Source organism: Haemaphysalis longicornis, unplaced genomic scaffold, assembly GCF_048455015.1.
Source record: "Haemaphysalis longicornis isolate Haplotype H1 unplaced genomic scaffold, Haemaphysalis longicornis Haplotype H1 scaffold_7, whole genome shotgun sequence".
Taxonomy (NCBI): domain Eukaryota; kingdom Metazoa; phylum Arthropoda; class Arachnida; order Ixodida; family Ixodidae; genus Haemaphysalis; species Haemaphysalis longicornis.
Genome location: NW_027526422.1, coordinates 45729934 through 45756877, shown reverse-complemented (window position 1 = coordinate 45756877; position 26944 = coordinate 45729934). Strand labels below are relative to the sequence as shown.

The 26944-nt window shown below is 44.1% G+C and overlaps 2 protein-coding genes across 6 annotated transcripts in view; both read right to left on the bottom strand.

Annotated features, from left to right (window-relative positions):
* Positions 1-2716, bottom strand: part of Prp8 (pre-mRNA processing factor 8) — a 34647-nt gene extending 31931 nt beyond the window's left edge. The window contains exon 1 of the mRNA XM_077677090.1: positions 2558-2716. The gene's annotated coding sequence lies outside the window, so the exon portion shown is untranslated. The remainder of the gene's footprint in view (positions 1-2557) is intronic.
* Positions 2717-9973: 7257 nt separating this feature from the next.
* Rbp6 (RNA-binding protein 6) overlaps positions 9974-26944 on the bottom strand; it is a 586247-nt gene continuing 569276 nt past the window's right edge. For all 5 annotated transcript variants that reach the window (XM_077677081.1, XM_077677085.1, XM_077677084.1 and 2 more), the window contains one exon: positions 9974-18291. The gene's annotated coding sequence lies outside the window, so the exon portion shown is untranslated. The remainder of the gene's footprint in view (positions 18292-26944) is intronic.

Here is a 26944-nt window from a genome sequence, read left to right as displayed (position 1 = left end):
ACGATGGCCGCAAGTACATTGTTAGCGCCATCTGGCGTACACGAGTGCAGCCGGTGCCACTTCTCGACCGCGATTGAAATGGGCCGTGTAGCAGCGGCGGTGCGTAGAGCGCGCTCGGAAAATCGATCGCGATTGAAAGTGCCCGTGTGACAGGGGTATTATTGCCATTGGTCTGATTAAGCCATATTCTGTTCATGCATTTGGTATGATTGTGAGATCACCACAGCACTGACCAATTGGGCAAGAATATTACAGCGCTACCAAATTGCCAAGCACCAGTAACAGTCATGCGTGTCAGCTCTGTGCCACTTTGTCTCTGTCATGTAGCAACGTTGACACACCTGGGAGAGGAAATGGGATACACTCTGCCCATGGGCATCAATGGGGAGATGCGAGAAATGGTTCTAGCTTTTCTTCCGACACATAACAAAATAAATCCTACCATGCTTAGCACATTCAAGAACTCTCAAATGATGCAATGTTTTTATGGCACACAAGTAGCTTACTTTCCATTGCTTGAGTGTGCTTGCCTAGTGCAACCCAGTCCATACTAATACTACACTTAGTTTCCTTCTCATGGCTTGGATCAGCCTTTAAAACTAGTTCAAGATAGATCCATCCATGTCGTCGAGTGTTTCATTGCCTACATTGAAAGAAGTGATTTCTGCATGTCTACATAACATTACCTTCAGCTTTCAGGGTACAGTTACTAACCTATTCTTTTCATGTCTTTTTTGCAGTATCCCTGAACAAGGAGATGTCGTCTGCATGTCTCGAGCGGTCCACATATTCTCCCACTTACCTTTATCTGCGACTTCTCAAAAAACAAAGCTTCAAATACTCTTCTAGACAGATTGCAAATCATTTCAGTGAAACAAAGCCCCTAGCGCCAAACACTGAATGTGATCAGCTTTTCCGCTTAGGAAAAGACAGCAGCAAGTGCGTTTTGGGCGCTTGCGTGCACATAATGTCTCGACACCAGAAGTGTGATGTCAGATGGCGCGGCGATGCATTTTGCCACGCGCTTGCGTGCTCAGCTATTTTGACACTGGGTGTACATTTTATTCCTCTAATGAAGTATTGCCGCACCCATACATTCATTGCGTATGCCCTCCAGGGGCCCTATGTAGGCCTCCTCTACATCCTTCCAGCCCAATGCCTTCATTTCTGCAGTGCTGTCTACTGAATCATTGCTTTTTCGTAATCTGTAAATGTCACGTGGAGAGGTTTATTTGATTCCGCATATTTCAAAATCAACCCAGTTTTTAACACACAGGAAATACATACAATTGACGGCCCTGCCATCAATCTATTCTGCCCTACTTGGCTGATGGATCTACAACCACCATGCATGCAACGCTCTCTCAGAGTGTTTGCAAATATGGCCTACAGCTACGCGAGATGCCTGCTCGTAGTGGTGACACTATACAAACATTTAGTTGTGGCTTTATATTTTAACACCACTGCACAGCCAAGCGAGAATCAAACTTCTGTCCTCAGCATGCACTGCGCAAGATACATTCTTTATGTTGGGGCAGATTATGTACGTGTGGAGGCGGAAAGGACACCCTCTGAGAAGGCCCACAACTTGCTCGGCTGAGTGGATTTGTGGAAACCGGATGAGTGCAAATCAACTAAATAAACATACCAACTTAGCTTCAATGAGCAGGCATTTAATCTAATAGCTCGCTGTATGCTCGAATTTGTGGAGCGTATGCACGTGCGCTGCTTTCGGATCCGAAAGCCTGAAGACGGCGCATGGAGGCAGTACGTTTCGTTGTCCGAATCTCTTCGTATTCCCCCTGTACGAACGTAATCTACCCCTGGGTAACCTTTTCCAAATCCAAGCTTTCCCTCTGTTCAAGCAGCTTAATTTAATATGATCAGTTTCCACATATATACACAGTTCAACAACGGTTTAAAAAGCTCCACAGGTAGCGCGGCTCAGCAGCACTGTTTGCAAACGGGGAAGTACACGTCCAGATAACCTGCGCGCGTAATATTTATGTAATCGCATTAAAGACGAATGACATTCACTCTTTGAGCAATTTAGCTTGGGCCTGTAGCTGTGGAAATAGGTTGGTAGAAGTAGAACTGAGAAAACAAAGCTTACGCCAATCCCAGGGAAGCTTTTCTACTTCGACCACCGGCACTAACAAGTGGTACTGCCGTTACCCACAAATTCACAGCCACGAACAACTGTCCAAAAACGAAGACAGTGCTAGCTAAAACAACAATAAAACAGTTGAGGACACTTCTGGACTGTTCCTGCGTGCTGCAACTGCTGGGGGAGCGGAACATCGCTGTCAGTCGATACGACGCACTGCTAGGCCTACTTAGTTGTTGTTGCTAAAACAAAATAAGCTGCCCACCGCCCATGTGTCCAATTACCCGAAAAAAACATCACAGACTTCAAGCAGGTGGTTTGGCCATTGTTTTGTAAGTGCCAAGGTCCAATCGGTGAATAATTGGCTGGGCCAGTACCGCGCTCACAAACACTACTACGCACGTGCAATATGCGCAATGTGAAAGAGTACAGAACTTAGCTCACACTTACGTCTTGCGGTATTGCAGTCGCAGATCATGATTCCTCTGAATCCAACCCTTCAATTAAATACAGAAGTTATTTGTAGACAACAGGGCTTCGGAGTAAGTGCACAGCCAGAATACGCCGGTGTCGCATACACAACGTTTTTATTCGACAACTGGTGATGATGATGATGATCCAATGACTACTGCCTAGAGCCACCTAGAGGTCGATGGCGCCGAAAAAAACCTCTTTCTCATTGGCTTTCAGACCATAGAGTTAATACTTTTCAGACAGCAAAAACAATGGGCCTCCTCAATTAGCAGTCCCGGAACGTCCGGACTGCCCGAAACGCGATCCGGCGCTCAGTTTTCCCATGTATTCCTATGAGACCTCCGGTCCGAACGCAGTCCAAGGTAAATTTTGCGCAGTCCTCGGACTGCCCGCCGTGGACACAGTGGACAGTACAGGCATTGGTCCAGGTAGGGTGGCTAGAATGGGCCACCCTAGTCCAGGACGTCCTGGACTTGTAAATCGAGGAGACCCAATCAGAACCAACGTTTATCAGAACAGCATTTCAGTATGATGGCGACGTGCACGCCGTTCTAAGAATAAAAAAAAAAAGAAAACCAGCCACAACAAAACTAATTGACAAAATTATTCCAGTCTCACTTCTGCACATCATTAAACATAAAGCAATTCTACCATTCAAGCTGATTCTGCTACTAAAATTAATTTCTGGCGTCCCCTTGTCACAGGGCGTGCCTCGTGTACGCGCTACCGCACGTCTATAAACGTTGTCGAGAACCGCGACAACACCGACAACACTCCATCGACATGAGAAATGAGACGTGTCGTACTGGTATGGTGGCCAGAAGATAGTAATGGGTTGCTACGTTGCTAGAGATTCGTTTAATCACCGGAATCTTGGAATAACGCGAATCGAAGTAAACGATCGTGGGAAGAGGCCAGAACACTCAGCACGACGATGTCACTTAGAAACAGCTGTTAATGAACAAAACACAAGTTTGGTTCATTATAAAAGGACTGCTTTGTTCCGCTATTGGTGATGGCAGCTTTGAAGAAGTAATGGCGATTTTTTATGCCACCTTCTGGCGATTTTTCATGCCATCGCAAGGAACATATAGTTCCGTTTGAGCGCATCAGTTTAATCGGTTTAATGCTGACGTGCAGTTACATGGATATCTATGGGCCTCCTCGATTATCAGTCCCGGATCGTCCGCGGACTGGCCGAGACGCGATCCGGCGCTCGATTTTCCCATGTATTCCTATAAGACTTCGGGTCCGAACACAGTCCTCGGACTGCCCGCGGACCGTCCAGGACTGGTAAATCGAGGATGCCCTATGTTTTTTAGTGCTGGCCCATATTTTACCACTCGGGCCCACGTCCCTGTAGCACGAAACTTCGAACATTTTCAATATTTGTTGTGTATTTTTTTTTTGTTGAAGTATTCTGGTGGCTGGAATGAGCTAGCAGAGGTTAGCAAGCTCCTTCAAATTGGTCAGAGTTCGGTTAGACCAGAGGGGATCCAGGCACTCCACTACAAACACGGCGTGAAATAGTAAATAAAGAAAACAATGCAAGAAAAATGACCACTTGTCTTTTCTGTGCAGTATTCTTCCCGAACGGTTCATTTCATGCAGTTTGTATTCTTCGTCATTCATTTGCCTGCAGGTCTTTGCAGGTCGTTTTTATTCGCAATAACCATAAACTTACGTGAAACAGTGCATGAATGCTACGCACACGCAATTGCTCCTCTCAAACTGCATTGTTGTACAAATGCCATCTCTCTCTTCCTCAACTGCAGGCTTCATCTTGATGTCTGCTTGATGTCTGCTCCCTCCAAGGGTACCATCTCGATGCTGTTGCTGGCAATGGTCATTGATGCGGTCTTGGAAGCCACGTACTCTAGGTGATTCAGTATTTCATCCAGGCGAAGTGCATTATTGCTAACAATAATGCACTCATCCCAGATGAAACGCTGTGATGGGATAAGGGAAATGAAAAAATTGCAGCCCTGGAGAAGCTAGGGAAAGTTGTGCTGTGGACCTGCATGCAGTGGTCATGTGGGTTGATGATGATGATTATGATGATGATGGCTTGGTGGCTGCCCCTTTGTAGCGGGGGGACACTCCTGAGGGCATATAATCACCCTCAAGAGTTTTGTACGTTGTCTCCTTGCCAGACCAGACTGCCAGACCAGCCAGACATTGTTGCCAGACTAGCTGTGCCACAAACTTGGAGTTGTGAATTTCTCGGCAAATATGCACCGGATGGATATACAGTGCTCTGAAGCACTGTTCGAGAATGAAACCAGCGCAAGTTCAGGCTGTTGTATGTATTGTCAGTGCGCTCATTTGTTCAAGATGGTTAGCCGGTTAGTCTATATATTAGTATGAAACTCTATGGTCTAGAAGGCATTCCTTTGTCTATAGAGCGCACTTGAAAGCAAAATATGCACGCGTACGTACGCTTTCACTCACGTACTAGAGCCATCATTTGTGAAGAGGTCGAGGGTGTCTCCATCTTGAGAATTTGTCTACATAACAAATGGTAAAGTGAATCTTCTGCACTGTTGGCTGGGTGTGCATAGCAACCTCTCAGGTGGTTCAGCATAGCGAGACGACGTTGGCACGGTTGTTGTTGGAGCTTGATCAGCATCATTCCCATTTTCCGCTAATCTATATCTATGAGTGTACGTATTAAATATGAGTTGCTTCCCAAAATTTGGCATTCCTGATTTAGGCCCGGTGTGCACTGGAGCAAAGTGAACCATGTCAACAACACGGACTAACATGTTAAATTGCATGTTTTGAAATTGCCACAATTAATACAGAAGTGTGTTCACGGCGTGTAGCAAATTTATTTTTGTTTCACATGTTCAAGTATCTGCTGTAAGAGAGCTATTTAAACTGCTGCAAAATGTGTGAAGTAATTACTCTTAAAGGAAGTCATCAAAGATTTAGGTAAGAGGTTTTTGCATAAACTTACCAGAATTTCTGGAAACCTCTTGAAAGAAGTTCTTAAAGTGTCAACAATTTGTTGTTGAGACATCTAGCAAGCAGCAGTAAAAATGTCTCACAAGCATGTTTTTAGGTGTCTCTGAGCATTGCATTAGAAGATCTTCGAGTTTGAGTTACACAACTGCTTTATGACAGCTTGCATTCGACATATTGGCTTGCCTCGGGTAAACTACATTAATATTCCTAATAGCCATTTGCAACTCATGGGTTTGCGTGGATCCCTTGAAGCATAAAGAGTGGATAGCTTTGGCAGGCATGCTATCCGATCAAGAACAGAAGTGTGTCCTACAGGTTTATTTTGACATGTGTTTGTTCACACATTTATAGTGTAACATAGTTATAATTTTTTGCAGAGTGATTATGTCAGCAGCTTAAAAAGTAAGCTGTCCTTAAAAAAAAGAAAGCATATACATATTTGCTTTTAATGTGCAGATAAAACCCATCTCTAGCAGATTGTAGGTAATTCATTAAATGAAAAAAAGAATGAGGGATTCGCAGGTAAGGTAATGCATTTGTGTGCACTATTCAAGAGTTGTTTTGTGTTCAATTCAAGAAGCATGGTCTGAAAGAGAAGTGATAGAAAAAAAAAAAGGAATGCATAAGGAACCACACGTGACACAGCCGTCGGAACTAAGAAGTCAGTTTTTATTGTCAACAAAGCGAAATCATTTGATCAAGGTTGATGTAAACAGGAGTTCATGACAAACTCGAAAACTTAAAGAGTTGCTCACGAAAAAAAAAAGGGGGGAAGAACAAATGCGCTTTTTTCATCATATATATAGACAGGCTGACATTTTTTGTCTCTGCCATCACACACACGCACGCACATACATACGCACACACGAAACACAGTTCTCATTGAGAAGCGCGCACATCAAGAACATCGGCGGTATAACAAACAAGTTTTTGGTGTGCTTCTTTTTTTTTCTCCATTCCCAAAAAAGCGTGTCAGCCATTCACACCTTGTAAAATATATGTATTATCAGTCTCGAAACTCTCTCCCTTCTTTTGCGTCGGCTTTGGTTGCTTTTTTTAATTTATTTTTGCACTGCACTCTTTCAAAAGCCACTACATCTACGATAAAAGTGAGAACAACAAGGGTGTATTTTTCTCAACCGCGGGGCAAAGGTGTCCTTAGCTCGTCTCGGCTTGTGCTGGTACACAAAGACACACAAGTTTCCGACGGCCAAGTTCACCCAGTTTGCCCCGCAAATTTTCGTTCACATGTACGACATACAAATACACGTATATAGAAAAGACAATGCAACAATGTGTGTATTTCATGTATTCTGTTGGTTGTCTCATACACTGCAGCACATTTTACTACCCCTCCACATATCGCAAAACAGAGGTAGAGAATGTTTCGGCAAATGTGCGATGCCTCGTTTTTTGTTTTTTTTGCCATTTCTATCTGCATGCAGAAATCGATGCTTTCTGGTACTTTTGGAAGTGAGTTCACCTGCTGGATAAGTTCATCTTGTTTTATCGGAATCATTGAAATGTTGCCGCAAGTTGCATCAACACAATCTGTGGTTTGAATGTCAAATGCTTTACCTTTAGGCCGTGCCAGTGGACTCATTCAGATATAGGCATCTATGGAAGACCCAAGGTTTAGAGCGGGTGCTGCATGTTTTCGGTCTTTCCTCAAGTGGCCCGAACGCTGGAGACTCTCTCAATGCCCGGTCCCACACAGCGAGTCAGAAACCAATACAGGGCCTGCAGCATATTGGGATTTTAGTTTTTGAAGCGCTGTTTTGCTTGATGCTTACAATTAACACAGCAGAAACTGTGAAGGTCTTTTTTTCTCTAGCCCAACTGCGCACACTCGACCCTCTGCTGGTGCCACACCGCAAGCATAAATACAATGTTTCGAACCCCAGCTGCTAAAATAAGCCTACAATCCTGCATTCACGCGGCACGCATTACGACGAGTGCAGACTTGCACTGGAGTCATGCCAGTGAGATGTTTGAGGAAGGAGACATCATCCATCACTGCTGCGCTCGAGGTGGATTCCCCCTCACTGGCGTTTTTGGCCGGCTGGATGCACACTGCTTCGCTTCAGGCAGACCACAAAACTGCATATCGCTGCTTGTCAGCTAAATGTGCTGTCAGGGACCAGGCAAAGAGAGGTGGCACTTGGAGGCTGAACCACACACGGTCACACCTTGCAATTCTCTCGGGTAAGCGATTGGGGCAACGTGCAGTTGGAGCTTTTCGTTCTTTTGAGAGACGAAAATGAACTTCGTTGTTTGGTAGGATACAAAACTGCCATCGAAAGACCCTTCAAAACGGGGGCAGTCAGGAACCCGGGGTCACGCATGGCAACAAGAAAGTGGAACCAACGCACGGCGAAAAATGCGGTAAACGCGCACACAATGATCGAAGCACTGCAATGTCCACGGAAGAAGGTTGTTAGTTTTTGGAGTAAAAAGAAAGTGAGGCCAGAGTAAAGAAAGCTAAGCAGCTTTCGGTAAGATTTAAAAAAAAGCAAATGCTAGTAGATTGCCGCAGCATTGGACTGGTATATGAATGTCAAGTCAATGTCAATAAAATGCGATATGCTGATACTAGAAGTCAAAGTGAAGAGCTTATGCATTGAATAAAACTACTGGAAGAAGGCCAATATACTTTGTAGCTAAGTAGACATCCTCAATTAATTTCATTATGCCTTACTTCCGGTGCACTGGATCAGAGTACACAATTAACGAGACAATGCAAAGAAAGATGTGCTCTTTCATTGCACAATTACTCAGTGTGCGCAAGTAATTGTAAAAGTTACTTTCAATAAATTACCATTTCTTTCTCTCAATGTGCGAAGAGAGGCAACTATTGCACAAGTCCAAACAGTTGCAATAAATAACCTGGGGAAAGGTAAAAAAATATTTTTCCATTTGACAGATACAGTTTCAAAGTTTAATGTCCAGCATACATCGTTTGGTTCGAGGGGAGTAGACGAGCTTTATTTTATTTCATAAAAGACGGAGCGAAGCAAAAATTTCCATAGGAGGAAAAAGGGGCCTTCAACTATCAAGAATCTCTACCATCAGAATCAACCATTTCAGAGCAACAAAAAATCTTGGATACAAGCGCACATTCAAGAAGGTTACTTTTTTTTCTTTGTCAGCAGCGAGAAAATGTGCTTTGGTGGTCCTGCTCTCAAGTGCCATTTTTGTGTTTCGACAACTACCATATGAAAAAAATAAAAATAGAATGGAAGTATTCGTTTGTTGCCTATTTTTCGCACCCATACACTATGTAGAGCTTGCAAGATCGTCTATTGACAGAAAAGGAAAAAAAGAAAGGGGAGACTTCACATGATTACAGTGCATATTCAAGTGCAGGCGTATATGAATATTGTCTTTCCTGAATGTATAGTATATATTTATATTATGTATAGTTATGTATGTATTATGTATATTGCCATAGTTTGAATGCTGTTGGTACAGCTCCAGTTTGTGTGAAACCTCTTTACATGTAAGTCTTGCGGAGAGAGGAAGATTTCGCCCAGAGTTTGGGCAGCGTAGTGACCTCAATGTGCACGGTGCGTGCAGGCATGTGTGTATGTATCGTCTCTCTCCCCCCTCTTCGCTGATGCAGGAAAGGAGGAAAAAAAGCAGGGAGGAGAGGGAGAACAACTTTTGCTTAGCGGCAGCATGGTTCACATAACTACAATCATAATTGTTAATATATTATTAAAACACACACACATGGCACATGACAGTCACGGTTCTAATATATATATATATATATATATAGAGTTGTTGCAATAATATTGTATATATATATATATATATATAAATATATGTACATACTGTAATGTTTAGTAACATTATATTGCTTTCGGTGACTCGGCCATGTGAGGCCCAGCGACAAAGGACACAGACTTCGCATCGCACGGCGGTGCACGTGTTTGTTGTTGTGGCTTGTGGTGGTGTCTGTCAGGTGTTTGTAAGCACGTTCTCGTCTTAAATATGCAGCACAATATAAGGCAGATATTACGGTGTTCCTCCAGACAAGGAACATAGGGCATTTTACACACACACATAGCTTTATGTACATGCATATGTGCAAAGAACGTGCTACGCGATTATCCAATTTTTTTTTTTTCGGTCGTAATCCGGCCGTCTGCCGGCCATTTTTTTGTCGTCTCTGCGTGTGTGAGAATAAGTGTCGCTGTGCCGCGTTCCAGGGATGTGTGTTGTGCGTGTGTCAGATATAGGAATCGCACAGCGGTGCTATTGTGCACAGAGAGAGAAAAAGATGGCTGTGCGCACCACACGCACCGAAAAGACGATAAAAACCATATAACAATGCATCATGATACAAAAGAAAACGCGATGGCATCACATACATCATCTCACAACATACGTGTGCTTTGGTAAATAGGCTCTTTTTCATCATCATCATCATCATCATTACTCAGAAGTACACCATGTATAACATATGCACATACACTGTAACATTAAAATGTCCTTTGTTTTCTCTGGATTGTGTTCTTGCAGGTGAATAAATAGAGAAGAGTGCGTCTGACTCTTTCATCATTCTTCTCTTTGCGTTAATGCCTTCTTATTTTTGCAAAGGGTATTGCTCAGTTCGATAGTCACTGTTTGCTGAGGCGATTGCCACCCTACGTGCAGTAATCACAAGTTTGAAAAATGGGAGGCGGAATAGCATTGTCAACGTAGCAACCAATTTGTGAGTGAAATATTGAACTTCCTCTTAAGAGCCACTAGGCGTTTCCCCTGCCACTACTTCTGAAGATTCAAATGTACAAAGCTCTTAAGCCAAGCAATAAGCATTTTAGGAGGGGAACATGTACAACTACAGTTGGCTCTTTTGTGCATGTTCCACTGTTCCATAGTTAAGTGGCAGGTTAAAAACTTGTCAATTGTTTAAAAGCATCAGCCTCTATATTTCATAATCGTCTGTTTGAATTTTTTTGTTTTAAAAAACAGAAAGCAAGTTCCGTGTTTTTTTATTCTGAATGTACCTGCAGAATGAAAAAAGTACTAAATTATCTAAAACCAAAAGCTAAAAACAAGTCACAGCATGCAGTTGGTGTGTTGCCTGTTTCTCCTTCATTATCTGCAAATTAAATAATTCGTCTTTAAGAACGCATTTCTATAGAAATATATATGGTTGTATTGCACTGGTAAAGACTTCAAAGGAGCAGTGTGATTGGGTGAAAAGGTGCCAACTAAATCCACCAACGGTGAGAAAATATAACGCCAGTCTACATTTAGTGTCTGGTGAACACACTTTGCTATGTTCCTGTATACATCTCTGACTGGTACAGGCTAAAGCAGGCTTGGGAGTACCATAATGGGCTTTGACCACAGCCGCAAAGCTGTCACGGTAACTGCGTTCGGACACTGTGTTTTTCTAAATTAAAAGAAATTGAACAAAAAACACTGCCAGGTAGGTACAAGGTACAGGTGGTGTGACCCTCCGTAATTGTGTGAATGGTAAAGAAACAAATGCGTTAACGTGGAAACCGTTCTTGCTCCTTTTATAGCTTTCACTAAGCACATCAAAGGCATGTGACAATCAAAATCCATATGCTCCGAGAGGAAGCCTCGTGACCATTAACACAAAAATTGATTCCATCAAAAGACACACGCATTCGAATGGGTTGCTCTCGCTGAAACTTTACAAAAGACAGTTTTGAACGGTGCTTTTGTGCGCCACTTCGAATAAGTTCTAAAGTCTGCCACCGTTTAGGCACCAGGAACACAAGATGGAACCAGAAAATGTGCGACAACCTTCACGACAGTAAGCATGATTAGCAAGCCACGGTAGTGGGGTGGAGAACCGCTAAACGTGCACAGCCAGAGATGTAAAAAATCGTAGCTACGTGTGAGCTTTCACGGCACGGAACGCCTCAAACGTAGTGAATTTACAGAAGTTGAAAAATGAGAAGGAGGGAAGGGTAGGCGAACTAGAGAAGTAACTAAGGGACACGCATGCGAGGACTGCTCAAGTGCTCTTTTTCTAGAAGCTGACTGCACCTGAGATGTTGTCAACGGCATTCCAGCTGCTCGTTTTGAAGAAGGAAGACGAAAGGAGGCTCGTAAGGTTCACGCGTAGCATCCACAAATGCCCTTTCTGGTGACGGCAGTTACCGTCAATCCAGGCCTGTGTGCAAGCCACCGTGGGGACACAAGCCGGCTGCGCTCCGAGAGCTTGCGATCGTGTCATTGTCCAAACGGACGCCTCGTGGGTGTCGGTGATAGAAAAATATCGTTGTACGTAAGTCCTTTTCTTGCTATCTTGTCCTATTCATTATCTATCATTCACGCTTCAGCCACGTGATACCGTTCAGAACTTTGAATGTTTGAGGATATTGTAAAAACACTGCATCTCGTTTCGAGAATGAGTGAGCTGGCAGCAAATGAGTACGTCTTGAAGTGCGGGAGTGCAGATGATCGAAATACATAGGTTTACCGGGATTCATTAGATTAGAGAAAAAACGTATTTTACTAGGTTGTGTATCTGCATTGCTGTTTTTTTTCCTTCATTACTTTCTCTTTTTTTTGTACGGGCCTTTTTTGGGGGAGCAAATTGAATCACAATAGAGAAGGGTCTGTTCTTCTATCAAATTGAAACTGCTGCCTGACAGCATGCGGTGCAGAAACAGAGTTTGCGTCGTTATATTTACATCAGAGTAGACAACCTACATAAAATGCACAGAAGGAATTTGGGAAAGACAGGAAGAGGGAGCTCACAAGAAACTCGCTAAGCTAACGCGTCTGCATAGGGTGGTTGTATACTTTATAAGAGAGGTCACTCGAAATGGTGGAACCTCAATCGTTCTTGCCCCTGTAGGGTAATGGAGAATCCAGTGAGCAAGGAAGGCCCCAAACACGGTTGTGGTGGGTGCCTGCCTCTAACTGCAAGAGGGAAGGGGGAGGCTTTTTTTTTATAGCGCCACTTTGCACGCTTATCTTCTTATCTTGGAGAACCACTAATCCGGTATGCTTCTGGAGTAACAGCGAGAGGGTACCTGCATCGATGCTGGCGTCAAAACTTGGCTGCTAGAATAGGAGGCTTAGAAAATTATGCGATTACAGGATAAAAAGGCATTGGCCGAATATATCAGTCAACAACAACAACAAAAAAGGATCTCACAAAACCGAAAAGAACCACAAGCTGTTGCAAAATAATAGCATATTAACTTGACTTCAAGCATCCTGCAATTATAAGAATCCGGCCTCCTCCTCACGACAACATTTCAAAAACAAAAACGAAGTAGCAGACATGCCTAGATTATAAGTTCCCCGATTGCCTGGCCCTTGAAATCGACAAGAAAAACTGCGACAAGAAAAGAAAAAGAAGGAAAGAAAGCATATGTTTGAGGTATTACAAAAGAAAAATTAGGAAGAATTTACACACGTTTCGTAAAATTTTACGTTTGCATTCCTGGTGGCCAAATGCCTCACTGTTGAAGACTTTGAATGAGTTGTGTGGTTGAGCACTGCAAAGTGGGTCCTCTTTTTTTAACACACTCTTTTTGCAGCAATGATGTCTGGAGCAGTGACATTCGTAGTTTTCGTTTTGCTGAGCATGCTGCGAAATTCTCTCGGTGGCGTGGGGCTCGCACTAGTTTATGTGCCGCTGTTCAATGACGTTTGTAAAACACGGCTCGCTGTCACAGAGGCATTTCAAGTCGACTTTGCCACGGAAGAAGCTCACCTCTCCAAGAAAGAAAAGCTTTGGCGCGTAATCTAAAACCGAACAAATTTGTCTCACAGTAGCACACGCGCTAAAACTAGCTATCACGGCACTTCAACTGATGCGCCAAGAAATACACTACACGAAATTCATGCGCAACCGACTACGGGCAAGGGTGGTTTCTGGTGGGCAAGAAAGTGGCTGCTATGAGGCAGGGGCATTTGAGGAATGCTTGGACAAAGTGCCAAGGAAATAGCCATCAGCGATCAAAGGTTTAACACTTACGCATGCAAACAACTCGAGTGGTTCCGGCTCTGGCCTTACGAATGTACATTACAATTCCATATCTAGTTCGAGCCGTCCAGGAAATTGTGAATGTCGAAAGTGGCGCTTTGGAAAAGTTATGTAGGTAACCAAGTATGGGCCTGTGTAAATTATTTCGTACCTAGAGGTTTGACGAGAGCACTACAAACTGAAAGGCTGCTGATTGACATGGAAAATGTTTTGAATAGATTAACTCACTCAGGCAAAACTATTCCTAACACAAGGACGCACAAAAAATGACGATGGCGTTAACTTAACACCGTGCCAACAGCTTGGTGAAACATCACCATAAAGCACTCGTGACTAGCAGATAAGGCTCACCTTATCAGTGGCCCTCCGTAGCTAAGAAGAGATATTGCTTTGTCGAGAAAAACAAGAAAAAATAGAATGAATGCAGGGTTATTACCAGCATGATTACTTTAGTAAAACTACATATCTTCTACGTGTTGGAAGACGTGTATTTCTTTATAGCTATATGTTTACTGCCCAACTCTAAGTAGCAGCACGGCTCGCATCTGTACACTGTTAGGAAGATTAACCTGGCAACCAAACTTTGTGCATGGTGGCGCCGTGTGGCGGCGCTCGAAAGCCACCAGGAAAAAGAAAAAAGACGCACAGCTTTTGGTAGAACAATATCTCTGAGTTCATATGCTGGTTTTATTTTGTGCCATGTTTTCTGACAAAATATTACCATTTTTTGGGGGCTAAATAACTCCCCTGGGAATAACTCAGTCTACTGTAATGTGGCTTCCACACGAGGTCTCAAATATTATTATTAGATCAAATGACATTCTTCTGATAATGTGTTCTGCCAGCAAGCACTATAAAACTCGCTACTGCTGAAGTGGAAGAACTCGAAATTTTTCACAAGGGTAGCGAGAAGCCACAGTAATGTACAGGTCGAACAAATTTACCGAGGTAAGACTGCAGGGCCAGAAATAAAGATTTCCACCTTTCACCCTCACAAGGTAACACTAAACCAACTGAAATATCAGGTACTGAAGGCCTGTAAAGCAACCTGTCCTTGCTGCACAATTTATCACTCTTATGCTCCGATATCGTATTCTCAGCATTGAATGGATTGAAGTAATTTTTTCAAAATTATTTGGCATGGCAGGGATTTCAGTAGTACGGTTTAATATTTGTGACACTGTGTGGCCAGTGGTATATGATAAGCGATCAAGCGCGAATGACACTAAGAATGAATCCAGAAAACTACGTCCCTGCAAGCACAATCCTGTGCTGTAAAGCAGTTAAATTATACTCTAACTTCTGCAGAATATATTGAAATAACTCAAATCAAGTATAAAAATTGGCGATAATGGGTTTATGCAGCTCAGCCAACACTGGCCTGCTAAACAACATGATGTGTTCACCCACTCAAAGGATATACTTGGCTAGAGGAGATCTTTTTCTTATCCGACAATGCAAGGAGGTTATGTTACATATACTTTGATTAGGAGTGCCGGAAAGGGAAAGAAACCGTCATATGCAGTCTACCAACCTTTTCTTTTAAACAACTCATTTTAATTTTTTTCAGGATATTACCGATACTTTCATGGACCCGCAGTTAATTACAACTTCAAAAGAAAAGAAGGTGAAGGGAGTGACGACGGGCAAAGCCTGTGAATAAGCAGAGTGTGTGAAGTGGCTGCATACACAAGGCCTGACGAAATTAAATACAAAGCTGCACTCGGAGTTTCTCAGTGTTAACAGGGGTTTTCTAAGAACAAGTCAGAGTTGGAGTAGACAAAGAGGTGTGTGTGCTAAGACAATTGTGTCTTGTATTGCTTTTGTGGTGTGCGGTTTGCTCGCTAGAGCAGCCTTTCAGTGTAATAGTAGTACGCCCCACTCACACTCAACCCATGCATTCCCAAAGCAACTGACTCGCTGTGTGTCCATGCCCGTAGCCTGCAGGCAAAGGGCAGTGTAATAAATAGGAACCAAAATGGCGGCCTGCTCGGTAATTAGTTCCAGAGAACTTGTGTACTCTTTCCTGGTCTAACCCTGTGAGGGTAAAGAGCAGAAAGAAAGAAGGGTGAATGTATGCACATACTGGAGTGTGCTCAGTGTGACTTAGATAAGTAGTAGTAGTTCAAAGCACGCAGACGTCGACAATATTCAGAAATTTGCTTATAAAGAACTGATTTTCACAAAATGAGAACATTTCTTTATGCTTTTTTTTTTTCATAGAACTTCATAGTTTGACAAGCTCCCCACGACGATAATTTTGTCTGAAGCTCAACCCACGGAAATATTTTTTTTTGTAATAAATGATATCAGTCTATGGAGTGAGATGAGGACGAAAACAATGGTAATAATAAATAGAATTCACAGAAAAGTAAGCATAATTCCTGAATCATTGTTTGGGAATATAACAGGCAGCAAGGTTCGGAATATAAAATTCAGAAACAAAATGTCTTGGATGACGGGTGTACAGAAGGTGCTTCTTAGTGAATGCCCAGTCTGTCTAATTGACAATGATGGTCTTTTAACGCAACAAATAAAGCTGTAATGTTTCCTGTACAGTACAAAAGAAATGAATATTGGTGCATGGCACGCGTACCCATCATTAAAAAATGACACCTCATCATACAGTTGCAGGGGTTAAAGCTCCACGCTAGAGCTGTACATTAAAAACAAGATGCACACCTCTCGTGAGAAAATATTATATTAAGCTTGTTAACTGTACAAAAAACAAAAAACTGAAAGTAATCACGCATCATCACCACTGCACATGTGCATCATCAAATTCATCGTCATCATCATCAGTGTAGGTCCTGTAGTGCAGGGATCTGTGCATTGTAAAATGAAGTAACCATAAACGATTCATCATAGGTGACCAGTACATAAAAGGACTCAGCATGGTGCATTGCTTGCATGGCAATAACACCACTCTTGCGCAAGCAGGCTCGTTATCGAGTTTTTTTTTTATGTGTCGCTCGTCAAACAAACAGCTCACACAGAAGCATGGGAAGCGATTTCTCCACATCCTCCACCATTCACACACCTTCGTAGCACATGCACTCCGCGGCTTCGTTTAGGGACAGAATCAAGAGAAAAGGAAAACAACAACAATGTAATGATGCGCACCACTTTTCCGGGAGTGGTGCTGCTATAAGTCCCGCAACAATGCACAAACACGCACACTCACAAATACCACGTGGTGAGGCTCTGAGAAGAAGACTGCACGTGCACTGTCTTTACGTTTGTCTTGCAATACATTTCTGCGGTTCAAACAGGCGGTGAAGGTGGACTCGAAAGGGGGGGAAATGTTGCAAGAGGCGTAAAAGGCCTTACACAGTGGGGACACAAAGAGAGAGAAATGTACACATTGAGGGGCGGTACAGTGAGTCTGTGTCTGATCGCCGAGAGCAGCCGCCAGACACACCTGGAGTAAAACACGTGGATATAGCCAACAACACTGCCAACACACAACGTAACTTGCGTCTCACCATAACGACAAGCGCTTATGACTGCACCGTCCGGTTGGAAGTAACACGGGTTGAGGCAACCCCCCGAAAAACATTCAGCACCCAAATAGGCCCCCCGAGTGCAATGCTCCCACTTTTTTGACTCGCAAAACTCCAGATGCCTTGCCCTTGGGAACAACCAAGGCCAATGCAACCAGGCCAGAATGTTGTCCCTTCCACCTCATACTACAAGGTTCTTTTGATGGCTCAAAAGCAAGTGCATAATTAGACTACAAGAATTATAACGCAACCAATTTCTGCGCGGGGATTTGGATTTTTTTTTTTTTGCCAACTGTGCTATATGTTTGCATCTTGTGCTTCTCTTCACTTGAAATTAGAGTAGTGAGCAAGAGAGAGAGAGAGAGAGAGACAGAAAACGGCAGCCAATATGTGTGACCGCCCAAAAATGTGAGATGAGAGGTAAAAAAATGCGTCTTATTGCTTCTTGTTTCGAAAGCATCGTTGTTCAGGAGTGAACAGCCTGGATGTCCCGCGCGCTAACTCGCAGCCGCTACCAGGGATTGCTGGCAGCAATCAATGGGAAAGGTACCCAGAAACTCATCCGGACACAAAAGCAAAAAAGTGTCGGAGGATGAACCATCTAAAGGACGCTTCCGCTAGTGCGCATTCCAAAAGGGCATCCTAGAGCATGTATACTTAGCAAAAAAGGGGGCAGCGTGTGCGCAGGAGCCAACGCGCCTCGCTGCATTGCTGGGAGCAGCCTGCCTGCAACGGGGTTCATTTTCAGGAAGGAGGGGGTCACACCCCCGCCTGGGTGCTAAATACGGAGCAGCTGAGGGGAACAAACGGCACCAGGCGACAAGAAGCAATAGTTTGAAAGCGGTCAGCAAAAAGGGAGGCAGCGAACATTTGCATGAATGTGAAGAGAGAGAGAGAGAGCGAGGAAAAAAGTCGTTGTCATACAAACAGCAGTTTAGCAACAGTCGAAAAGGACTCCCTCCTCTCTCTCCTTCCAGCCGGGGGAAAGGGGGCAGGCGGAACGAGCAAGACGGCTCGGTGTCGATTGCAGCAGGAGGCGTTTGGAGGCCGCCACCGTCGGTGAGCACGGGGATGAGTGCAAGCGTGAGGGGGCGGTGTCAGCGGCTGCGCCACCTCCCCGGGGTCATCGCGCGCACGCAAGGGCTTTGCAAACAGGAACAGGAAGCCAAGGAGTTGAAAGCATCGCGTCTCTCTTCTCGTTTTTGCTGCAGTCCACGTGGAGGTTCCTCGGACAGGACCAATGGCTTTGTCTGCGATAGAGGCGGACCGAGACGAGGGCAAGAACCGTCAGGTGCCGCGGAAAGTTGCAAAAGCTCTATGCAGTGTGCTACGTTAGTGACAAAGGCACTGGCTTTGCAGGCATCTGCCACGCGGGTCTTAGACTTAAACGTAGTCTATGTAGCACCAAATTAAGACCAGCCGCATCCTCATGCAGCCACCACGTAAAAGAGGACAGGTCAAACATTTTAGCATTTCAAAAGTTCTACGCTGTCATTTTCTGCTTAAAGAAAAAAACAGCGCTAAAGGCAGGACAAAGTGGAGAGTAGACACACGCAGCGCTGCGTGTGTCTAGTCTTTGCTTTGCCCTGTCTTTAGCGCTGTTTTTCTCTTTAAGCATTATGTACCAACTGGCCCGCGTTACCCCCATTTTACGTCATTTTCTGTTAAGAGGCTCGATGAAGTATAATATGCTGTGTAAGTTATAACACATCTAAGGCACTCCATAGAGGTTTCATTCAAAAATTTGTCTAAAGAATGCTGTTGAGACGGCAATACTGACGAAACTAATAAGGCAAGCAAGTCCAATGAAGTTGGCTTAAAAACTAAGCTATGTCATGACACACATAGTCTGCATGATGGTGGAGAAGTTATCGACAACGCACTATTCTTGTAAAAGACAAGATAAATAACATGTTCAAGGATAAATAAGCATAGTAAAATTCTTTAAAAAAACACTGATTTAACCCAAAAAGCAAAATACTATCTTAAAGTGCAAGACTAACCAAAACATTTCGCTGTAAAACATGCCTAACGTAGGTCTAGAGTCTTAAAGCACAAAAAATAAAATTGGCTAATACAGTGCGGTGTACCTGCTTACTTCCTCCTTTGTCCCATTTGTGCGCTAACGGACACTACAACGGCAGATGTTACGCCCCATGTCAGCTCCACCTTCAAACTTCGAATTTCGTCGGACGGCACTCTAGTAATGGCTGTAGCGCTGCACTGGAGTGCCGTTGGCCGGCACTCTAGACACTGCATTAAACAATATTCCAAACTAAAGAGAAAAATGGTGGAGCGCAAACTAAATTTTGATGCGCATATCTGCTTTCGAGTTATGAACCATGAAAAGCGAATACTATTTCAAGTTTTGTAACATGGTAGATTCCTGAAAGCATCTTTTTGTGGTAGTTCCCCTGAATTACTGCAGCTCCTAAGATTCCCGTTCAGGTAGTAAACATAAATATTTAATTCTGGTACACTGTTACTCAAAATAGGCTACCTTTTCATAGCTTAGTTTTTATAAACCGCATTATGATTGGCTTGATATAATTAGAGAAAACCCATACAATATCTTCATTGAGCAAATGACCAGGACATTGCCACTGGCTCCTCATCCTTCACTGCAGCTTCGTGCGGTGAGGCGATACAAAACAACTAGTGCGTAGCATGGCCGCATCACAGTATTATTGGAACATTGGCCCAAGTCGAGGCAGGCTGCCAGTCCGCCGCGTTCTACACCCGTCGTTGGGCTGCTTCAGACGCCACTTTCACCTACTGCAAGCAGGCTTTGCCGCACCTACACTCTACATGTGGAGAAGCCTGCATACCAATAACTCGAAGTTGCTGTGGCAGTGTCTCAACGTCTGACGGAATTATTGATCGCCAGTTTCCAACATAAACCGGGAAGAAAACGGCGGCCAGGTAACTCACTTGAAAGGGCGATTCAAATTTATATGCCCTGTCATCATGGCTTCGTGAATCTGGGCCCGCATTGTCAGCATCTCGAGGAGAGTCCGTTGTGGAACGGAAGTCTAATGAAAATATGGGACAACGCGCCTGCGATGATCATATAAGGAATCGAAATAACTCCCTGTAATGACATCACAACTGTGGATTACATTAGTATTTGCAGTTGCGCACTACTTTGATCGCACTTTAGGAGACACGGGAACGCGTAGCGTTCTCTCCTATCAGAGAGATGTAGCATGCCGCGCGAGCTCCACGAAATTAGATGCTCGTCTCATGCATTGCGTCACCGAAAAACTAGCGGTCGTCTTCTACGTTCATGTTACCGGTGATGGCAAAGCTTATGGAATATATTAAGCGGGTTACACTACGAAACCGAAGGCCCCGCCATTCCTTATTGCTTTGGTTTGACGAAGCAAATATATATAAATAAAACGAAAAAAGTATTTGATTTTTATTTCATATCAAAGCCAGCTTCCCAAGCTAATGGCGTCATTCGCTATTTTTATCGGTGACCGGGGTGTGCTCTGCCCGTACCACTACCATTATCCTGGCTTCAGCGACAGCGGCTGTTCACTCTAAAACTGCTGGTGATTTCTGCATTAATAGCGGAGCTGTTGTAGGTCGAGCCTTTTCATCCGTCTGCCGTAGGTCGTGCGTCACGCATAGGTAGGAGAAGGTTCCCAGACCCACCGACAGAGGGCGCAGTGGTCTTGCAGGGACGGCGTCCTCTCCCATCTCGCCAGGGTAGAGAGAGGACCCGCCGCGGTGGCTCAGTGGCTAAGGCGTTGCGCTGCTGAGCACGAGGTCACGGGTTCGATTCCCGACCGCGGCGGCCGCTTTTTTGATGGAGGCGAAAAGCAAAAACGCCCGTGTGTATGAGATTTCGGCGCACGTTAAAGATCCCCAGGTGGTCAAAATTAATCCGGAGCCCTCCACTACGGCGCGCCTCATCGCCTGCGTTGCGTCGGCGCGTTAAACCCTAGAATCAATCAATCAAGGGTAGAGAGAGGGCAGGGAGCCTGAGGCCGCTGACGTTTAGCTGCCGACTACTTTGCGCGAACCGTAGAATTTGTGGGGCGACGGCGCTGCCGTTCTCAGGCGTGCGCCCGTTGACGTTCCAGCCGACACAAGAGTACCACAGCTCCGCTTTTTCAGCAGATTTAACACTGGGTGCAGCTGGGTTTAATTTTTTAAACCATTTTTTGCGCCTGCTGCAAAAGGAGACCTATGTGCTAGTCGTACGGGGCAATACTTCAGCGCCACGGTGACTCAGCGTTAAGGTTGCTCACCTTCCCGTTTTGTTGTAGCATTTCTTTCTTTCTCACTTTTTTCTTTCGGGGTCCACGTTCGCGGCGAAAATAGGTTGTGATAATTACCCAACCCCACCGTCTCAAATTTGCAGGCCATTCAAGAATATCTACAAAAAAAAAAAAAATGCCGTTCAAGCTAAGCGCGCAAAAAGAAATTTCTTTTCTTTTGCCGCGACTTCCGTATTTTTTTTTCGCTCAGCGGGCAGACAAGGTGTTTGTGTGGGGCAAGGCGATGCATATAGTACAAACGTTTGTTCGGCTTTTCAATTGGCCCTAATTGGGAGCGGCCACTGCAGCCCTTTAAGCCTCCTGTTTTTCGAGTGAGTGACAGTATAGAGCACATCTCCCCTTCGCCCGTTCTTTATTTTTTGCAAGGACTGATTAGGAGCGTTGAGCTGTTTCGAAAAGCTATTCGTATACTTCTGTTCGCCCGATCTTAGCTGGCAAATTAGTGGGAGAAGTTTAAGCCAATTACTGGTCACGCTGACTTTAGCGGGTGATGGTGCTCTGCTGGGGCCCGACACTTTTGGCGCGTACGCGGCGGGGGAATTTAAAACCCGTCAGGCACCCCGTTGAGCTCAGCGGAATTCTCCAATTGTACACAGTAGCGCCAAAGTGCGAAGTAACTCAGGGCTGAAGAGGGGTCTTGAACGTTGTATCAAATAATTATATGCGCTTATATCTAAAGGCGAACGAAGCATGCTGATGCTGGCGGCGGAGTTTCTTGCCTTTAAAAGCGGATTGCTTTGCCACGGACGGAAAAGAACAGAGCTCTCGCCTAGTGCAACCTCTTGACCGACAAAATATTCTGTTTTAATAGCTATTTCATTTAACCGCTATTATCTTCAATGCATTCAGTATATATAGTTTGCAAAAGTTCGAAGCTTGTAATTGCAGTAAATCAATTCTTGCAGTTTTGCGGGGCAGAACTCTACCTGGGCAATAAGGTGCGTTGTAGTGGAGAGTTACGGATTAATTTAGACCATCCCCTGGAGGTCTTTAACGTGTGCAAAAATGTCGACACACGGGCGTTCACGTTTTTAGCCTCCATCGGAAAAACAGCTGTCGCGACCGCGATGGAACACGTGTCCTTGAGATCAGCAGCACCAAGCCACCGAGGCCACGGTAGATAATACTGTGAATAAATTGCCTACATAGGTTCGAAGAAAACCGCCTCTTGCAACCTGAAACGTGTCACCGGATCTATCGAACTTCGGGGGAAGCTGCGGACCGCGGTTTCAGTCTCCGTGATTACTTCTGGTGTCAGCAAAAACCCCGGCTGACACGAAACCTCTACGAAACTATATTAAATAAAAACTACATACGAAATGAGTTGTTAAATTGGGCGGTATACATTAATAGTTCGGTAAAACTCAATGGGGCCAATATAACGCAAGTTTATGAAACCGTACTGAAGAGTGTGTACTTGGTTTGCTTGTATTAATCAATGCAGCTATTTTTTGTGGCGATAATTCACAAAGACTTGAAATAAAAACACATTTTTGCTTCTAGACGGTTCCATCTGCAGGCAGTTCGGCGAGGTTAGCGATGTGATAATACAATTTCTGTGCGAGTTTGGTGACTGTCACTCGCTTCCGAAACCATAGCAATCGTGACGTGCTTCCCGTCTTCTGTCACCGTAGCAAGCGGGCGCACATTCGCCGTCATTTCTAGCCAAGAAAATGCTGGTAAAAATTAGTCAGAATTCATCAACTGTGACTGCCTTCAAATGAGAAAAATTATTTGACTCGGAAGAATTACTCGCTATTATCTCACAGGTCCCTCGAACTTTGCATGAAAAAAATTTTATAACGTGAATACTACGACTGCGAGTTGAATACGTCGAATTATTTCTAACGTTCACTTCACCGCAATAACCCTCTTCTGCGGTGGTGCATTCTTGACAGGCAACTCGGTGATAGCTCGGCGCGAGGGTCTAACCGGCTGGATCTAAGCTGATGAAATAAACAATGATTCGCATTAATAGTCGACGTGCAGCTCTTAAATCCTTGGAGGAAAAACAATCTGTAGTACCAGTACTGCAAGTGTGAATAATACGAGGGCGGGTAATGAAAAGTACGTTTCTCATGAACCCTTAAATTTGCTTCACCGCCATAATACCCTTTGTGCGGTGGTGCATCCTTTACAGGCAGGTCGGTTACTGCTCAGTGTAAGAGGCCACCGCGAAGATGCCGCGAAGTGGGCAAGGTGTGCATTTAGTGACTCTAGTGTGCCCAATCATCACATACAAACATAATAAATGCAAATTAGTACTATTCTTGTCCCAATATTCCGTGTTAACACCATCGGGGACCGATACATGGTTTTGTAGAGTTGAGCGCAAAGAAATAAGCAGGGACTGCGAAAGGGCACGACACAAAACGCACTTGCGTTGTGTCCTTTTGCAGTCCCTGCCTATTTATTGCGCTCAACTGTACGAACCATGGAATACCAACTAGGCCAATCGATCACGTAACTAGACCGATACATGTTTGACATAACGCGTGGCAGTCGACGAGCACAGCAGACGACAGGCCAGCGCCTAGATTACACCAACGGCACGGCAAACTCGTTGCGATGCTCGTAACATGCTGGTATGCGACTTTGTTTTACGCCTGGCCGTTAGGTTTTTTAATAGTACCTAAAACTACACACTTCTGTATTCCTCCGCCGTGTGATAAGATACACGTAAAACGGCGTCGCTGAGACGAGATAGGCTGCCAGATTACGAAGCGCCATGGCCACAGCAGCAAGCAAGCCGGTGGCGTCAGTTCATCAGGCTCGGCGGAACAACGCCTTTGGGAAATCGGAACGTGACAGACAGTATCTTCCCAGCAAAACTAAACAGCCACAATTGTTTCCGAATTCAACTTATTCAACGGCAAGAAAATCGGTGGTACCTAAAGTCGACATGGAGCGGTAGCCACACTTTTATTAAAACACTTTGCAAACAGTTAAAAAGCTGCCTGTAAATTATTCTGCCTGTAACAATTTGCCCGCGTTTCCAATGACACCTTCTTTCGCACTGATCCCAACGAACACAGTGCTTGTCAATTCTGTCCGCCCCTACAGTCTGGTTTGCGTACGGGGACAATAAGCACGAATAAGCTGAGCCGCTTACTTGTTTTCAAGCGGTACTATTTGGCATCTACACACTTACAGATGCCGGGAGCACGGACAAAAAGCCAATAAAGTGGCTTGACGGGGTCCGTGCCCCTTAATGTACAGGTCATGTAAAAGTGCACATTCAAATTGTAGTACAAGCTGCGCATGCATAAAATTCGCGTTTATACAATAAAATCAGCTAGCAACAACACCGCAGCACCACCGCAATTAGCGGCATAAAACGCAAACACAAATACACCCGCCCAAGATTACACTAATACTGACAACCTGCAGGGTAGAAAAACAAAATGATAAGACATGACACCTAAGGAATCGAAAAATACTGACATCACGTAGTTAGAAATACAGAAAAATACAGACAAATATGTAGGAAGACCGAAAGGGAACAAAAATTACAAATCACAGGTTATATTCCGAGTTTAGCAACGTAGGCAAAGTATAACACAGCAGCTGTTTGCCATAATTTGTTCTCGGGATGGGAACAAGCCATGGTTCTGCATGACGTGTATTATGGCTGTGACTGCGGTGTGTTAAGTTTGCAATATGTAAAAAAGAAGAACTGCATCTTTTTCTTTCTTTGTGATACCGTTTAGTTAGTGTTTCATTATATAAATGCGTAACGGGACTGATATTCATAGTTTCAAAGAGTGGTCCTGTGTGCGCATCATACGTCGAGTTCGCTACTGCTCGCACAGCTTTCTTCTGTATTAAATGGAGTTTGCTAATGTTGGCATTTGTTGTGTTGCCCCACACAAGTAAGCAGTAATTGAGGTGGGAGAAAAAAAGAGAGTTGTAAATCAAAAGCTTGATTTTTTGGGGTAAGAAAAAACGCAACTTGGTAAGAATCCCAGCAGAACGCGAAAGTTTACCTACTACATTTTCAACGAGTTTGTTCCAGGTCATGGTCTCTTCAAAGTAAACACCGAGACTTTTAAAGTGGGACACAGTACTCACAGCAGATGCTCCGATGTGCAGGCAACCATCAATATAGGCTTGCGAATTTTTTGGCCTAAATAGCACGGCTTTAGTTTTTGTGGTGTTAATTTGTAACGCATTGATTGTGCTCCAGGCGTTTAGCGTTGCCAGCACATCGTTGGAATCACGCAACAATCGTGTAGGTTCCTTTGCCGTAAAGAATAATGTAGTGTCATCCGCGTAAATAACGAATTTTGCAGAGGTGGAAATATTCACAATGTCATTTATGTAGAGTATGAACAGTAATGGCCCAAGGATGCTTCCTTGGGGAACTCCTGAATTTAGAGGTTTACTAGCAGATATTTTATTATCAATAACAACAATCTGGCTCCGAAACTGCAGATAGCTTCGTAGCAGATCTAAGAATACACCCCTGAAACCATAATATTCAAGTTTTGTGAGCAGAGTTACATGGTTAATCCGGTCGAAAGCTTTTGAAAAGTCTACAAACACCGCTAGCGTTAACAGCTTATTTTCAAACGACGTTAAAATTAACTCTTTTTGTGCCAGTAGCGCTGATTCCGTCGAAGACCCTTTCTTAAAACCAAATTGGGAATCGGTAATTATACTATGTTTTTCGCAGAATGTGGTCATTCTTCCTGTGATTATTTTTTCAAGGCCTTTAGAAAACACGGGTAGGACGGATATGGGCCTGTAATTAGATAACTCGTTTTTATCGCCGCCTTTAAATATCACGCTAACTTTAGCCATTTTCATACGGTCTGGAAAAACGCCGTTTGAAAGAGCAAGATTGTACACATGTGCAAGGGCAGGGCTGATTATGTCAAGCGTGTACTTCACGGGTCGTATTTGCATGTCATCGTAATCACATGACCTGCTATTGCGTAACGTACAAAAAACGGAACAGATTTCAGCGCTACTTGTAGGTGTTAAGAATGCACTTTTGCAATTTATAGTTGCCATATATTCGACGATATGAGGGTTATGAGTACTGTTTACAATGTTGACAAAGTAATTATTAAACTCATCCGCTAGCTGCGTTCCACAGGTTGGTTTACCATTTAGCATTAGTTCTGTGCTTCGCGTGAATTCTTTTTCCCTGCCAAATAGGGAGTTTAGTTTTTGCCATAAAACATCCGTTCGTTTCATTGCCTCCTCGTTAAAGATGTTGAAAAGGTAGTTTCGTTTGGCCTGTCTAAGACAGTTTGTAACCTTATTTCGAAAAGCCTTAAATGCCACAAGATCAGCGGGGTTCCTAGTTTTTAGGAAACGCCTATAAAGAGAATCTTTCTCTCTTATAAGCTGCAAGGATTCGGGCGTAATCCATGACTTTCTTGATTTTCTGGTGCGCAAACGCTTGTGTGGGAAGTGTTATCTGTTATCTGCAAGCGCAATAAATGCTTTCACAGGTGTTAACAATCGCCTGCCTCCCAGAGCAACGAACTCCTTTGCGATTAGTGTTAAAGCACGGGACAGTGCCGACTGGCTGCAATGCGGCTGAAGTTCGCGAATTACAGGGACAGTCGCGATCGAGGACTTTGAGAGTAACAGCAAATGAAGC